Here is an 18,573-nt window from a genome sequence, read left to right as displayed (position 1 = left end):
TGGATTTCGAGGTCAATAAACTGCAACATGTGTTCCCATTGTAGGGAGTATTGGAACTCCTCAAACACCTAACAAGTTTCTAATTTAAGTGTATGAACTCAGAATAGGGACCTGGGCATCATGGTACACAGCTCTGTAAAACCCCACTCACAGTGCAGGCATGGACAGAAACTAAGCAAAATGTTGGTATCCAGGAGGAGGGGGATGGGGAATCATTGCCATGAGATCAGTCAAGTCAATATGTTACGCTCCTCGGGACTCCATTTCATGCTCCTCTGGACTCCTCTATGTAGTACTGGACACCCTTCTCAACCAAGATATTGCAGAAGCAGAGGGATCCCAAGATCACATTGGCTATTTTGGCAATGGTTGCACTGTGACCTCATGTTTTAGTGAATTATCCCTTCAGGCCCCCAAATCTAGTTCAGAGTAATTACATATCTCACTATAGTCCCCCATCATGTAAGCATCATATTCATTCTTTGTTCCTTGATGTAGATATCTACATAGCTATATTAGAACACACATTGTTTGCTTTGATCCAGTTTACCAACCAATCCAGTTTGCTCTGAATCAGTGACCTGTCCTCATCATTATTTAGCATCCCACAATTTTTGTGTCATCTGCAAATTTCATCGATATTCAGACATGAGATTGGTTAGTATCTGACAGGACCACTTGTATCTGAATTGCTCACACGTATCTATGCTTATACTTGTCAGTTAACACCTGCAACTTATGTCTCAGACAAAGCTGAGTGCATTCCAGAAAGTGTCTCACCAAAAGACACAAGGGAAGTAACAGAGGTGCAGACCTGTAATCCTAAATACTAAGACCCTTGTGCCCATCATGCCCATTCTGCTGAGCACAAAGTCATAGCCCACCATGATAACGTCTGTTCTATGGGGGAAACTTGGCTCCTCTCCAAAATAGGAATTGCATCGTGGATCAGACCTATGGTCCATCTAGTCCAATGTCCTCTCTCTGACAGTGACAGCCCCAGGTGCTGCAGAAGAAGATGAAAGAAACCAGCAGTGGGTGGATGGGGTGGGGTTAACCTGAACAGTATGAGGTTCTCACCCTAATAACTTGCAATTTGATATTGGCTTGTGCCCTGAAACACATGAGCATATAGGCTTTCCAAAATATTTATTTAGCTGTAACTAAACAGTTTTACTGTCCGTGTAAATGCCAAAACTCTTCCTGATCCTTGCTTAGCTCATGGCCACAACTACCACTTGTGGCAATTAGTTCCTCAGTCTCATTAAAAACAAGAAGTCCTTGTGGCACCTTAGAGACTAACAAATGTATTTGGGCATAAGCTTTTGTGGGCTAGAACCCACTTCATCAGATGCATAGAGTGGAAAATACAGTAGCAAGTATAAATACACAGCACATGAAAAGATCGGAGTTGCCTTACCAAGTGGGAGCTCAGTCTAACGAGACAATTCAATTAACTGTAGGATACCAAGGGCGGAACAATCACTTTTGTAGTGGTAATGAGAGTGGCCCATTTCAAACAGTTGACTTATCATGGCAAACTTGGTGGCTGAACTTTGTGACTTTGTCCTCACCCACAGCTATTTCAGATTTGGGGACAATTTATACCTTCAAGTCAGTGGCACTGCTATGGGTACCCGCATGGCCCCACAGTATGCCAACATTTTTATGGCTGACTTAGAACAAGGCTTCTTCACCTCTTGTCCCCTAATGCCCCTACTCTCTTTGTGATACACTGATGACATCTTTATGATCTGGACCCATGAGAAGGAGGCCCTTGAGGAATTCCACCAGGATTTCAACAATTTCCTTCACATCATCAACCTCAGCCTGGACTAGTCCACACAAGAGGTCCACTTCCTAGACACCACAGTGCTAATAAGCGATGGTCACATAAACACCACCCTATACTGGAAACCTACGGACCGCTATACTTACCTACATGCCTCCAGCTTTCATCCAGACCACATCACACCATCCATTGTCTACAGCCAAGCTGTAAGATACAACTGCATTTGCTCCAATTCCTCAGACAGAGACAAAAACCTACAGGATCTCTGTCAAGCGTTCTTGAAACTACAGTACCCACCTGGTGAAGTGAAGAAACAGATTGACAGAGCCACAAGGGTACTCAGAAGTCACCTACTACAAGACAGCCCCAACCAAGAAAGTAACAGAATGCCACTAGCCATCACCTACAGCCCCCAACTAAAACCTCTCCTGTGCATCATTGAGGATCTACAACCTATCCTAAAGGACGATCCATCACTCTCACAGACCTTGGGAGACAGGCCAGTCCTCGCTTACAGACAGCCCCCCCAACCTGAAGCAAATACTCACCAGCAATTACACACCACACAACAAAAACACCAACCCAGGAACCAAATCCTGCAACAAACTCCGGTGCCAACTCTGTCCACATTTCTATTGAAGGGACACCATCACAGGACCTAACCACATCAGCCACATCATCAGGGGCTCGTTCACCTGCACATCTACCAATGTCATATATGCCATCATGTGCCAGCAATGACCCTCTGCCATGTACATTGGCCAAACCGAACAGTCTCTGTGCAAAAGAATAAATGGACACAAATCTAACATCAGGGATTATAACATTCAAAAACCAGTAGGAGAACACTTCAATCTCCCTGGTCACTAAATAACAGACCTAAAAGTGGCAATTCTTCAACAAAAAAAACTTCAAAAACAGACTCCAATGTGAAACTGCAGAACTGGAATTAATTTGCAAACTGGACACCATCAAATTATGCCTGAATGAAGACTGGGAGTGGTTGAGTCATTACAAAACCTAAACCTATTTTCCCCCATACTAATTTCACCCTACTGTTACTTACACCTTCTTGTCAACTGTTTGAAATGGGTCACTCTCATTACCACTACAAAAGTGATTTTTAAATAATAAATGCCTATCTCACAGAACTGGAAAGGTCATTGACATCAGCCCCTTGTCTTCACTAGCAAGACCAATCACTGATTTTGTCCCAGAACCCTAAGCAGCCACCTCAAGGATTGAGCTCACACCTCTGTATGTAGTGGGCTAGTGCTCAAAGCACTGAGCTATCCCTCCTCAGCCTTTCCTGTCTTTATATTGTACTATTAATTGAATTGTCGTGTTAGCACTGACCTCCCACTTGCTAAGGCAACTCCGATCTTTTCATGGGCTGTGTATTTATACCTGCTACTGTATTTTCCACTCCATGCATCTGACGAAGTGGGTTCTAGCCCATGAAAACGTATGCCCAAATAAATCTGTTAGTCTCAAAGGTGCCACAAGGACTCCTCATTGTTTTTGCTGAATCAGACTAACACAGCTACCGTTCTGACCTCAGTCTCATTAGGCATTGAGTGAAGAAAGAATTCTTTTTTATATCTGTTTTGAATTTGCCACATTTCAGATTAATTGAATGTTATCTTGATCTCATCTTATGAGACAGGAAGAAGACAGTCTCCATTTACTCTCTATCAGTCAGTATTTTATGGACTTTCCTCATGTTTCCCCCTTATTCATCACCTTAGTAAGGTAACAATCCCAGTCTTTTCAACTTCTCTCTGGTAAGAATGAAGGACAAAACAAGACAGGGATTTTGCTCTGAGGGAACACAGTGTCAGTGATCCACTGGAGGCAGAATGTGAGTGAAACCCTGTGCATCCCATTCTTGTTGTGAATCCTTTGGTAGGGATCACAACAAGGTACCCACTGCAGAGGCTTTGGCTGCACTTCTTAACAAGGCAGTCAAATTGCTGAACTGGAAAACTTGAATAAACCAGAGGGAAAACCACACAGCCCCCAAAAGGAAGCTACTCAGACAGACAGCAGGATACAGTAAGAGCGAAAGAACTGATCATAAAAAATGAATATTTGTCTAAACTATTTTCAAAAATATTTGAGTTCCAATTTTAAAAGGGCAATCCCTTGGTGTTTTTGACAATACTAAACTGTTCAAATAGCTGTGCTGGTGAATTCCTGCCCAGATGGTTTTTGGCTTGAACCCTTGAACCCTTCCTGAGCCCTTAGCACTAACTTTAAGGCAGAAACAGGCAACTCACCAAAATCCTGCTCACCTTACAGCGACAGGAAGGCAGATCCCTGAGAATCAGTGTATGAATCTCACATGTCTGACATTCGATGTGCTGGGCAGCAACCTTAATCATTCTCCTGTATATTCCCTGCGGACTTTATGATTCTCTTATCAGTCCCTGTGGACTCTCAGATTGGCCAGGACTCCCAGACAATTCCTTCAGCTCCGTGAGCAGCAGGAAGAGCAGAAAATAGACCCTGGAGAACATCAGCTTGAGAGACTTCCCTGGGAGCGAAGAAATTATTTGCTGACAACAAAGGCTCAGAGAGTCAGGGCACACAGAGTGTTGCAGACTTGATACAGTTTTCCAGCATTATGATAACACCAGAGAGAAAAGGAAGAGCCAAAGTTAAACATACTCATTTATCTATCAAGATTTTCATGCTGCTGCTCATGGTCATAGAATCTGAGCATCTGCTCCTCATCCTCCTGACTGAGGACCCCTGCCCTGAATCCCTGAGAATACGACAAGCAATGGAAAGGCTCTGGAAAATCATTGTTTCAAACACAGAGTAACAGCCCCTCTCATCTGATAGCCTCTGTCTGACCAAGGGCAGCACAGATTGCCCCTGCTTAGTCATAAACCCGCCATAGTGCAGTATCGTGCCATGGGCAGGAGAAGCTCCCTGAGTCCCTTCAGCGATCACCATGTGCTCTGAAGCTTGCGCACTGATACAGTAACTGCACAGGTGTAATTAGCACAGGGAGGGTGGTGGGAGATGTTCAGAGGCACAGGTGTGAGTTAGGTGCTAAATGTCCATCCATATTCAGTGGGACTCAGGTTGTTAAGGCACAAAGGCAGTAGGCATCAATTATAGTCTTGGCCTCCACAGCATCCTCTGGCAAAGAGTTCCACAGGATAGGTCCAAAGAGTCCCTCAATGGCTATTAGCCAGGATGGGCAGGGATGGTGTCCCTAGCCTGTTTGCCACAAGCCTGGAATCAGCGATAGGGGATGGATCCTTGATGATTCCCTGTTCTGTTCAGTCCCTGTGAAGCACCTGGCATTAGCCAGTCTTTTAGAAAGGGCCGGATTCTCTGAGCAGGTCCTGCCTCTTGGTCACAGCTTGTCTTTGCCTTATATCAGCAAAGATTTGTCTACCACTTTAGCCCAGGCCTCAGGCCTCTGATACAAGGGTTTATGTCTCAGGTTCCCTCCTACGACATTCCCCCACCATTTGTCTTTTTATGGGGAGGATGGTTACCCATCTTCTCGGAAAAGCTTAATGCCTGGACTGAAGATGGCCCAATGGGCTAAACAGTGTTATGTGGCCACCTTACTTTCCCATCCACACATTTATGCCCCATCTGTCCCATAGTCTGCACATTCCCGCATACAATGAATGGACAGATTTTATTTTCCAATTGTTTTTAGTTACTTATCATGGACCTGGGAATGTTAGGCCTGGGACCATGACTGAGGAATGTAGTTTCATGATTGAGCCTTGGGGGCACTTTTTAGATAAATAATATGTATGGATAGTATAGATACGGTGTAATATATTTGTATGTTACATGTGGGTATGTATGCATAGAAAGCATTTGTATATGGATCATAATTCAAAATGATCTGGACAAATTGGAGAAATGGTCTGAGGTAAACCGGATGAAGTTTAATAAAGACGAATGCAAAGTGCTCCACTTAGGAAGGAACAATCAGTTTCAAACATGCAGAATGGGAAGAGACTGTCTAGGAAGGAGTATGGCAGAAAGGGATCTAGGGGTTATAGTGGACCACAAGCTAAATAGGAGTCAACAGTGTGATGCTGTTGCAAAAAAAGCAAACGTGATTCTGGGATGCATTAACAGGTGTGTTGTGAGCAAGACACGAGAAGTCATTCTTCCGCTCTACTCTGCGCTGATTAGGCCTCAACTGGAGTATCGTGTCCTGTTCTGGGCACCGCATTTCAAGAAAGATGTGGAGAAATTGGACAGGGTCCAGAGAAGAGCAACAAGAATGATTAAAGGTCTAGAGAACATGACCTATGAAGGAAGGCTGAAAGAATTGGGTTTGTTTAGTTTGGAAAAGAGAAGACTGAGAGGGGACATGATAGCAGTTTTCAGGTATCTCAAAGGGTGTCATCAGGAGGAGGGAGGAAACTTGTTCACCTTAGCCTTTAATGATAGAACAAGAAGCAATGGGCTTAAACTGCAGCAAGAGAGATTTAGGTTGGACATTAGGAAAAAAGTTCCTAACTGTCAGGGTGGTTAAACACTGGAATAAATTGCCTAGGGAGGTTGTGGAATCTCCATCTCTGGAGATATTTAAGAGTAGGTTAGATAAATGTCTATCCGGGATGGTTTAGACAGTTTTTGGTCCTGCCATGAGGGCAAGGGATGGGACTCGATGACCTCTCGAGGTCCCTTCCAGTCCTAGAGTCTATGAATCTATGAGTCTATGAATCTATAATGACAGCACTTTATATCCAGGCATAACAATCCTTTTCCAGTCTGGGTGGTGAAGTTTGATGCTTGTGGTTCTGCAGATAGCAACACTTTCCTAACAGGGCAATTACAGTTACCACCTGTGTTATTATTGGCAGTAGGTTGAATGTTTTGAAATACTGGGATTGGTGTTACTGCCGTGTGTTCCACAGTGCTGTGTGTATGAGAAGTAAAACAGAAATGTGGAGTAACGACATTACAAATGAGGCCTTTATATATATATATATATATATATATATATATATATATATATGTCTTGCAATTAGTTACTACACAGTACTGTCCATTCATGTTATAGGTTACCCTTACTGCTGGTTGTCACCCTCTGGTAAACTTTACTGGGCAGGAAAAAGGAACGGCTTCTCTGTTCCATGGGTTGCATTGCTCTCTGATACATCAGTTCCTGATGTAGGTCCAGGTGTTTCTTATGCATGCTGTCTTGCAGATAACTCACTGAATGGATAGTAACCAATTCACTAAATAATGCTGTTCCAGGATTTAGTGATGGTCAGGGCCAGCTCCAGGAACCAGCCGACCAATCACATGCTTGGGGTGGCACCTTGTAAGGGGCGGCCAATCTTGGGGTGGCGTGGGGCACTCTTTTTTGGGGGGGTGGTTCGATGGGGCGGCGCTCAAGGTTTTTTGCTGTTGTTGTTTTTGTTTCGGCGGCGTGGCACAGCGCTCGGGGGGGCGTTTTGGCGGTGCTTCGGGGGGTGTTACGACAGCGCGGTGCAGCGCTCGGCAGGGGTGTTATGGTGGGGCAGCGCTCGGGGGTGTTATGGCTGCGCGGTGCTCGGAGGGTGTTACGGCGGCGCAGTGCTCAAGGGGTGTTACGGCGGGGCAGCACAGCACTCAGGGGGGTGTTGCGGCGGGGCGGGGCAGCACGGCACTCAGGGGGGTATTACAGCATTGCGGCTCTCGGTGGGGGGGTGTTAAGGTGGCGTGGCACTCGGTGGGGGGTGTTACAGTGGCGTGGCACTTGGGGGGTGCTATGGCGGCACGGCGCTCGAGGGCTGTTATGGAGGCATGGCACTCAGGGGGGTATTACTGTGGCGCAGCACTCAGGGGGGTGTTACAGCAAATGGCAGGGTCTCAGGGGCTGGAAGATGGAGGGACTTGGTGGGCAGCAGGCAGAGGAGAAGAGAGGAGGACAGCATGAAGGGTGTCTATGTAACCTCTGTGCCTAACTGGGAGATATCTCTTTAAGAGACCTGTAGTAAGAGGAGGCCCTAAGATATAAACCTTGGTATCAGAGGCCTGGTATGAGGCCTGAGGCCTGAACTAAAGTAATGGTCAAGACTTTGCTAACATAAAGCAAAGTTAAGCTGTGAGCCAGAGGCAGGCCCTGCTCACAGAAGCTGGCAAGGAAAGGGCTGGTGCTGCAAGAAGATACGTACCTAAAAGGTACTGAACATTAGATATCAAACATTCACATACTTGTACATTCCACACAGATAACAAAGAACAGGCTGGCCCATCCCAATGACAGGGGCAAAAGGGGAATATGATGGATAGAGTTGTTTTGATCGAACCAACATGTACAAGGTGAGAGGCGGCACCTTAATACGTAGAGGGGTTGTACCTTGCTACGTGGAAGGGTTGCACCTCAATACATCAGGAGTAATGTGTAACTTGTTTGTACCTGTGTATAAGAATGCATCCCTGGGGCGGTGTCTTTGTCTGGCCGAGGGGGCAGTGGAAAGTCCCGCCACTGACAGAGCCGGGTCCATTGCCAAGAGGCACTCTCTCGCAGTACGCCCGGTAGACTAAGTAATCTACGGGGACCCTGCAAGGGTGTCCGAGTTCGCAATAAACCTAGCCGACGTGGCTTTGCATCTTACTGGACTCTGTGGTTATTGGGGGTTCTCGTCGGGTCTGCTGTGTCAGCTATCTGCAGAGCTGGGGCAGCACGCAGAGGGAACACACGCACGCAGCCGAGTGATATCAACATTGGAGAGAGCAGAGCACCACACCGGTACCACTCTGACAACAAGACCCACTGGGGGAAGGTAGGCATGAGTTGTGTCTGGGTCATTGTTGCTAGGCAGATTAAGTACTCCACCTCCAGAAGCTTCTGGAATTGGGTGTTGTAGTTCTGGGTCTGCTCCAGTAGGTTCCCTGTTGCTGGGGTCAGACTCCATGGAGCGGAGCAGGCAGGGCCGTTGCTTTGCAGAAGGCCACGTGCCCTGGGTGAGCTGGGAGAAGCTGAGCCCAGGTGCAGGAAGCAGGCTGGTGTCCTGAACTCTGAAGCATTTTGCAGCAGGTTAGTGATATTGTTAACCCTCTAACAGGGAAGCCTGGGGCAATGCTAATTATAGCAAACGGAAATCAGGAGGGAAAAATAACTTCTATTTTCATTGTATGTTTTGAATGCTGTTTGATTTTAGCCGAACTGTTCTAGATAAATTGTCTCAACTTGTCTGAGTCGCCAGCTTTTCTTTAAATGTAGTCATGGGGAAAGAGTCATTTATAGTTTGCTATGCTCAGTTTTGTATTTTCGTGTAACAGGGTTTTCTTTAAATCTATACACTTAACTGAGTGGTTGGTAAATCGGTCAGCTGACTGGCTAGCAGGGATTTCAGCAGAGGAAGAGTCTGCCTGGATTCCAGCTGGAGATTCCTACAAGCAAGTGGAGGGAAGATGCTGTTTTAGACTCAGCAGACTAACTTAGAGTTTGGTGAACAAAACCTAAGCTTTTGGGAACCCTCAGTGTCTTCTCACTGCAATCAGATTTTAATGTGTTTTCTTTATTTGTGTTTATGTATAACTGAAGGTAATGTCTGTAGATTATAAAATAGCCATTCCATGCTGTAAAAATGAAAGTATTATTTGTTTCTGTATCATAAGATTTTAAAAAGTTACATAATTGAATCCATTTCTTTAGTTCCTTTTGGGACTTGAATGTGGGGAGGTTGACCCTGTGCAATCCTTGCTGAAAATCCTTAGAGCCTGAACTCTGGGTCTCCAGCTACTTTCTAGTGCCTAGTACATTAGCAACAATGTTGCCAAGTTAATGTACTGGACTGTGAACTTTTGAACATCTGCTTTAACAAATGACCTGACTTTGGTTCACAGCCTCTTGTTCTGGCCTCAGATCTTGCACCATGGCCGGTGCTCCACGCTTGCTCTCTCCACTACACTGGCCAGTCCTAGCAGCCTCTCTCATCTCATTCCCCCATGTTGATAACCTATTTGAAAGGATAGGCATGGACTTTGTGGGGTCCTGGAGAGAAACATCCTAAGGTATCAACATATCCTAATTTTCCTTGTCTATGCAATGCATATAATAGAATATCAGGGTTGGAAGGGACCTCAGGAAGTATCTAGTCCAACCCCCTGCTCAAAGCAGGACCAATCCCCAGACAGATTTTTGCCCCAGATCCCTAAACATCCCCCTCAAGGATTGAACTCACAACCCTGGGTTTAGCAGGCCAATGCGCAAAATGATGAGCCATCCCCTTGGGTCCCACTAATGTACCTGTAGAACAAGGTCCAATGTGGACAGCAGCCTTGGGAACTATAAGTTGTCAACTAGAAACTTCAGGATGTTGGGAGAACTCCCTGGTTCCTGCCAGGATGTTCCCTCTGTCCCCCACAGCAGGAGGTCTCAGCATAGACTGAGCTGGGAGCACGTAGCAGGCAAGCAGAGAGGAGGATGCAGAACTGTAATCCTGTTCTATGTTCTTTTTTTGTTCCTGGTGGTTTGTCTGAATGGGTCTGGTCTGAGGTCAACACACACTGACACACAATGCGGAGTACACACAGGAGCCTCAGTTCCAAAAGTTGTGTATAAAATCGCAAGACAGGCATCCCATATCTTGAACAACCTCATACTGGGTCAGTGAACAAGGGGGGGGGATACACACCTACCATCACAAATGAGCTTATGAAATTATTCTCCCAGGTGTTAATAAGCCAAGAAATCCTTACTGATCAAGGACCTAACTTTACTTCACAACTAATGAAAGAAATGTGAAATCTACTGATGGTAATGACACTCAACACATTGATTTATCATCCCAAAACTGATGGTTTGGTAGAGTGATTTCACAGAACTTTGATGGTGACATTAAAAAAGTTTGTAGCCTCAGATCCCAAACACTAGGACCAACTCTTCTCCCACCTCCTTTTTGCTGTCAGGGAGGTGCCTCAAGCCTCCACATTTTCTCCCTGTGAACTGCTGTCTGGGAAGCAGCCAAAGGGTTTCCAGACCTGCTTGGAGAAACATGGAAGAGCAATGACCCCAGACAATGAACATAGTCTAATACATTGTTCAATGAAGAAATCACCTCAAGACTTTGCAGGTGTTTGCTAGAATAATTTTGCTAAATGCACAACAGGTAAAAGGAAAAGCATATAAGAAAGGAGTCCAGCTGCAGGAGTTCAAACTGGGTAGTTGACTATTAATGGTACTACCAAGCCTGCTCTTCAAATTACTGGTTCGATAGCAGGGAATATTTGAGGTATTGAGCTATGCAAGCCCCGTCGACTATGTCCAGCATCCAGAGAAGAAAAAGGAGACTCAGCTAAGAACATACAACTGGCCACATTGAATCAGACAAATGTTCCATTTAGCTCAGTATCTTGTCTTCTGACAGTGGCCAGGTGCTTCAGCGGAAAAGAATGGAATAGGGCAATTATGAAGGGATGCATCACCCGTTAACCAGTCCGAGCATCTGGCAGTCAGAGGCTAGGGAACCCCGAGCATGAGATTGTGTCCCTGATCAAACTGGCTAATAGCCATTGATGGGACTATCCTCCATGAACTTATCTAATTCCTTTTTGAACCTTGATACAGTCTCGGTCTTCACATCCTCCCCTGGCAAAGAATTCCACAGGTTTACTGTGCATTGTGTGAATAAATAATTCCTCTTGTTTTAAACCTCCTGCCTATTCATTTTCTTTGATGCCGCATAGTTCTTGTATTATGTGAAGGAGTAAACAACACTGCTGTATTCATTTTCTCCCACACCATTCACAGTTTTGTAGATCAATATCCTATCTCCTCTTAGTCATTAGAACATCATTCGGCCATACTGGGTCAGACCAAAGGTCCATCTAACCCAGTATCCTGTGTTCCAATGGTGGCTAACGATAGGTGCTTCACAGGGACTGAACAGAACAGGTAATCATCAGATGATCCATCCCCTGTCGCCCATTCCCAGCTTCTGGCAAACAGAGGCTAAGGACACCATTCGTACCCATGCTGACTTATAGCCATTTATGGATCAATCCTGCAGGAACTCTTTGGACTTATCCTGTGGAACTCTTCACCAGAGGATGTTGGGAAGGCCAAGACCATAATTAGTGCCTACTGCCTTTGTGCCTTTAACAACCTGAGTCCCACTGAATGCAGAGGGACATTGGACACCTAACTCACACCTGTGCCTCTGAACATCTCCCTCCACCCTCGCTCTCCTAATTGCAGCCTGTGCAGTTATTCTAGCAGTGCACAGGCTTCAGGGCACATGCTGATCACTGAAGGGGCTCAGGAAGCTGTTTCTGACCATGGCAAGATATTGTGCTATGGTGGTTTTATGACTTAGCAGGGGCAATCTGTGCTGCCCTGCATCAGAAAGAGGCTATCAGACGAGAGGGCTATTGCTCTGTGTTTGAAACAAGGGTTTTGCAGAGCCTTTCCATTGCTTGTCGCGTTCTCAGGGATTCAGTGCACGGCTCGTCAGTCAAGAGGAGGAGGAGGAGGAGATGCTGAGATTCTATGACGATGGGTGGCAGCACGGAAATGCTGATAGATAAATGAGTATGTCTAAACCTTGGCTCTTCCTCTTCAATCTGGGGCTTCAGTATTGCTGGACAACTCTATCAAGTTTGCAAGGGTTGTGCCCTGACAACCCGAAGCTCAGTGGTTGATGAATCATTTCCCAGTGGAGGCTCTCAGACTGTAGTTCTCTAGGGTCTATTTTCTGCTATTCCTACTGCCCATGGAGTCCTGGGAGTCCTGGCCAACCTGAGAGTCTGCAGGGACTGTACAGGGAATCATAAAGGTGGCTGAGTGTCAGACGTGAGATTCATACACTGATTTTCAGGGCTCTGCCTTCCTGTTGCAGTAAGATTTCATCTCTCCGTTCAGCAGGATTTGGGTGAGTTGCCGTTTCTGCATTAAAATTAGTGCTAAGGGCTCAGGAAGGGTTCAGTTCTAAAAACATCTGGGCAGGAGTTCACCAGCATGGCAACTTTTAATATTTAGTATTTTCAGAAGCACCAGGGGATGTACCTGGTAAACTTGGATCTAGAAAATTATTGATTTTAAGATCCTTGTCTCTTACTGTGTCCTTCTATCTGTCTCAGTAGCTCTCTTTTTGGGGCGGGGGCTGTCTGTTTTTCATCTGGTTCTTCCCAGTTTTTCAATTCAGCAACTTTACTGCCCTGTTAAGAAGTGCAGCCAAAGCCTCTTCAGTGGGTATCTGTGTTACCAGAGGGTTCACAACAAGAATGAGTCACACACTGGCCAGATTCTGCTCTCATATTCCGCCTTCACTGGGTCACTCCAGATTGATGCTGGCCTCCTTGACAGCAAAATCAGGGTCACCACGTAAACTGGGATTTCCTTACAAAAGAACATAAGAATGGCCGTACTGGGTCAGACCAAAGGTTCATCAAGTCCGGTATGCCATCCTCTGACATTGACCAATGGCAGGTGTCCCAAAGGGAATGAATAGACAGGTTACCATCAAGTGATCCATCACCCTGTCACCCGTTCCCAGCTTCTGTCAAACAGAGGCTAGGGACACCATTCCTGCCCATCCTGGCTAATAGCCATTGATGGACCTATCGTCCATGAATCTATCTAGCTCCCTTTTGAACCCCGTTATAGTATTGACCTTCACAACACCCTCTGGCAAAGAGTTCCAGAGGTTGACAGTGTGTTGTGTGAAAAAAATACTTTATTGTGTTTGTTTTAAACCTGCTACCTATTAATTTCATTTGGTGGCCCTTCAGACTCTCACCTCCCTAACAGACTAGCACTCTCTGTAGCAGGACTGGAAGCCGTGATCTTCGTAACTCGGAGCAGGACCCACTGAGTTCAATGGCAAAACTCCAGGAGTTCACCCTAAATCCACATGTAGAGACTTAAATAAATGGCCTGATTTACACCGGCCATGAGCCTCCAGTGACTTCAACTGGAATCGTCCTGTGGCATGTATGGACGGGTGAGCTCGTTTGGACCACAGAAGAACTGACAGGAGAGTTGCTGAAATCTCACACTCAGAGGCTTAGAGGTTCAGAAATCAGAGACGAAGGGCATTTGCTCTCTCTGTGCCCCACATCTCTGGGTCTGGAGAGGACGAGAAGCCCCAAAAGGCAGTAAAAAGTAAAGGCAAGTATCTGGCTCAGAGGAAACCAGGCAGTGTTGGACATCTCCCTGGGGGAGGCCCAGGGACACACTCTGTGTGTCCGTGTGTGTGTGTGTGTGTGTGTGTGTGTGTGTGTGTGTGTGTGTGTGTGTGTGATGGGGGAGCTACAGTATCCAGATCACAGTAGCACAGAGTCCTGAAACTGGGTAAAATAGAGAATAGACATCCTGTTTAATGCATAGACCAAAGAGGCATAATGAGGCTTCCTGGGGTGGAGGGTGTCTCAGACTGTAACGGAATGTGGCCCACACTATACCAGACTGTCAACACCATCCCCCATCCCAACCACCCCTCCTTCCATGATCTGCTCCACTACAGTCTCAAGGTAATGTCAGCAATTGCCAACATGGAAAAGCAGCCTCAGGAAGGGGTGTCTGGGTTTCGAACGGGCTGCAATACGTTAAGGCTTTGTGTCATTTTGAGGAAGAGTGACTCAGACTGTGTACTTTTAGTCTCCACGTGCTCTCTCCCTTCCACTGGGTCTGCCCCTCTCTCCTTCCCTGCACAGGCTGAGCTCCTGCTGGGGTTCCCTTCACCTCCATAAAGACAGATCAGCTGATCTCTCCCTTTCCCGGCATGCAGGCAGACACTGAGTTTCACCTTATCTGAGGAGATATTTCTGTGGCTGTCGCTGTGGAGTCTGACACCTGGTTTTGGGCCTGGGTAAGGGGTATCACTGTGTGGCAAGACTGGAAATTTTGGGGGTGAAGAACTTACATGCATGGACAAGCGGCCAGCTCTGGGGTTAATGGGGGCATGGAGTAGGGTATTCACAGCCAGACTGGCAGCGCTGGGGGTTCTGCAGGTGGGGAGCAGCATGCACACGGACAGGCGTGCAGTGCCAGAGGTTGTGGGTCAGGCAGAGGAGTGACCCCAGACATTTAAAAAACAAGTTCACCTTAGAATGAAAGAAATATGGACACCAAAGTCATCACACCTCTCTCAGAATCAATACAAAAGAACTGACAGAATTATACCAGTATTTTATAGGAATAAATGCACAATCTAAACAATGTGTGTTACTTTTAGGATAGGAAGAAAATAAGTCTATGCATTTTCAGTTTTATATTATGCCCCTTCTTTGCAAGGGTTGGACAGGATGTGAAAGTAATATACTTTCAATTTATGGAAAACAACTGTTTCAAACAGCGTATAGAGTTATAAGGACAATTGAATCAAAGCTGGAAAGGGGAAAAACAAGAGGACTGGTTTGTAGAATGAGGATGGAGGAAGTGAACTTAATGGGTGTGAGGAAAGGGGAGGAAGATGAAACTTACTAGAGAGAAGTATGTTCACAATTCATTTGTCCGCTCCCCTCTCTTGTAGTGTCTCCCTCCATGCTCCCAGCTTTGCAAGACTTCACTGCCCACTCGTGTGAGACTTCTGCAAATGTCATCGTGCTTTCCTCCCCATAGACTTTTATGGATACATGGTCCTCTTTGAACTAACCTGCAAGGCTGCTACCCTCTTCTCCAAATGTCTTCCCAAGACCTGTTTCTGTCTCAACTCCTAACACCAGCATTTAAATAATTAAGCTGAAGGCCATTTGGAAAAAGTCAATATGTACTAATGCAAATAAAGTAAAAACAAACAATTAACTCTCCTTCCTCCTCCTTTTTTTTGTATGTTCTCCATCTTAGGCGGTAAGCTCTCAAGACCAGGCACCCTGTCTACTTTTATTTCTGTAGCACACAATGTAACAGGACTGCAATACTGATCAGATTATCTGGCCACTACTCTAATACAAATAATATGTTGTATCCTCCCTTTTCTCTTATCAAACAATGTGTTCTTCAGAACAGGAACTGTTTCCTCTGATTAGGAAACACTTACTATTGTATGGGTGCTACCATAATCTTAAATAATAATAAGGAATGGAAACCTATCTCCTTAAAAGATGAGTTAGAGAAGCATTTTGAGTGTTTTAGGAGAACTAAAATGTTGTTGTTATAATAAAAATAATCTTGAACAATAACTCACTATCAAGAGCTATTTCTCCACATGGGCTTCCAGGATATTTGTGACTTCATATTAAGGTTATAAATTCCGACTCTCATAGCTTTCCAAAAACCCAGGCTTATTTTTCTGGGAGGAAAAAAAAATCCAGCAACTTCTGCTAGAACTGTCAAAGGCTGAGTATAGGAATGTTGCGGATTTTTTTCTTTTTTAAGGTTGAGATAAATTGAACTGAGATTCTGAATGTTCTTTTCATTTTGAAAATAGTTTCCTTTTATTATCCAATAATCATTAAAGTGACATGATGTAAAACCTTCTGTATTGCTGAAATCTTAAATGAGAACTGCTTTCTATAGCTTATGTTATTGTAGTAATAGGTAGCAGGTTTAAAACAAATAAAAGGAAGTATTTCTTCATGCAAAACACAGTCAACCTTTGAAACTTCTTGCCAGAAGATGTTGTGAAGGCCAAGACTGTAACAGGGTTAAAAAAAGAACTAGATAAATTCAAGGAGGATAGGTCCATCAATGGCTCCTAACCAGGATGGGCAGGGATCTAGCCTCTGTTTGCCAGAAGCTGGGAATGGGCAACAGGGGATGGATCACTTGGTGATTAGCTATTAGTTCATATTTGATCACATATTGTTTGCTTCTGTGATTAATGTGCATAAGTCTTGTCAAGCAGTGTCAAGCTAAGTACTGTTAGGCCTCAACCTTCCAGAAATTGTAAGAAGCGAGTACAGTTGAATGCTGCAAGTATATGCATAATCTAGCTAGGAAGCTTTATAGACTAAAAAGGAAACTCTATAAAGATAGATACAGACTTGTGGTTACTATGCTCTGCAACCAAATACCTCTTTAAGCTGACTCGAGCATTTTTGAGTCTAGAAAATTAACCACAATTAGCCGCATAGAGAAGAGATGAGCTGAGCACAAGTGCACAGTTCATAGGATCAAGACAACTGCAAATACCACACTGAAGCATTTGGCCACCTTCATTGGTTGACCATTTTGAAACATGGCCAATAAATACCGTATAAAAAAGGTGTAAAGATGCAAGTGTTTGTGTGTGTGTTGTCAGATTCATATACACACCCCCTGAACCAAAGGGACTTGCACTTCACCGACTGTCTGTACTTGGCCAGTGTGAAAAATGGTTGACTGGAGGTAACATATCTTTGGAAGAATGCAGGGTAAGGTTTCGGAGTGAAGAGGTCTGGTTGTGCTCGAGCTAATTAATCTTAAGTCTGTATTAATACTATAGTTTAATTATATTAGTAAATTGTTTAAGTTGTTTAGAAATAGTAGTAGTCAATAGCTGATATATAATAACTGGGTATGTTTTTGTGCCTTGCTGGAAACGGGTACAGAACAGGTTAAGTTAGTAGTTTGTAAACAATAATAGCTTTGCATGTTGCTGTGCCTGTCTTCAGTATAAGTTACCATCAAGTTTATCATAAAAGTCAATAAAAGTAAATAAGGTGTCATATAAGGTCATAGGTAGGTTAAAGTTAGTAGAATATAGTTAATCAATGTATTAGTATTACATATAGAATTGTATTTGTTGGGAGTGGTTACAGTACATGTAGAGTTGCTAGGCAATCAGTAATAGTAGCGTTGCATGTGCTTGTGACTATTTTCCATATTATTTGCCTTTTATACATCCACTTATAGAAATAAGTAGTTAATGCCATTTGTATTAATCCTCACTCGGTGCTGGTCTTTGATTCTGTTTTTCTTATTCTGTCTCTGTTGCCTTTATAGTTGTAAGTCATTAAAAATCTTTCTTGAGGAATAATTAGTTGTTTAGTTTCCCTTTTGCGGATACTACTCAACCTCATTCCATCTGTGTTGGGTGGGGAGAAGTAACGATTACCCACAGCCCCCCTTGGGCCCTGACGTGTGCCTCCTTCTTCCATTAATCTCTACAGCTTCAACCCAGTTTACCAAACATTCCAGATTGCTCTGAATCCGTGACCTGTCCTCTTCATTATTTATAATCCCCCAATTTATGTGTCATCTGTAAACTACCTTGATATTTAGGCATGAGATGGGTTAGCAGCTCAGTTGGTGACATGTGCCTCTGCTTACACTTGTCAGTTAACACCTTTAACATATGTCACCGACAAAGCTGGGTGCTGCAAGAAAGTGTCTCACCAAAAGAAACAAGGGAGGTAACAGAGATACAGGCCTGTAGCCCTAAATAGCAAGACTCTTGTGCTCTTCATGCCCATTCTATTGAGCACAGTTATAACACAGCATGATTATGTCAGTTTCCATGGGGGAAACTTGCCACTGTTCCAACACAGGCATTAGGGTAACACCCTCTTGATGGTCAATTCACACATACCCCTTCCATCTACTGCTGGGTTTCTTACACTTTCTTCTGCAACAACTGAGGGTGTCACTGTCAAAGAAGGAAACGGGACTTCATGGACCATAGGTCTGATCCATGACATACTTCCTAACAGCTAGATGTTGGCGTGTGCCCTAAAACACATGGGCATAGAGGCTTTCCAAAATATTGAATTTGCTGTCACTATTGTAACTGGATAGCCTCACTATCCATGTAAATGCCCAAACCATTCCTGATTCTTAGTTATCTCATGGACTCAACTTCCTCTTGTGGCAATGAGTTCCTCAGTCTAATTAGGCATTGAGTGAAGAAAGAATCTTTTTTTTCCTCTTTTGAATT

Source organism: Mauremys reevesii, linkage group 1, assembly GCF_016161935.1.
Source record: "Mauremys reevesii isolate NIE-2019 linkage group 1, ASM1616193v1, whole genome shotgun sequence".
Lineage (NCBI taxonomy): Eukaryota > Metazoa > Chordata > Testudines > Geoemydidae > Mauremys > Mauremys reevesii.
This window is presented reverse-complemented; position numbering follows the sequence as displayed.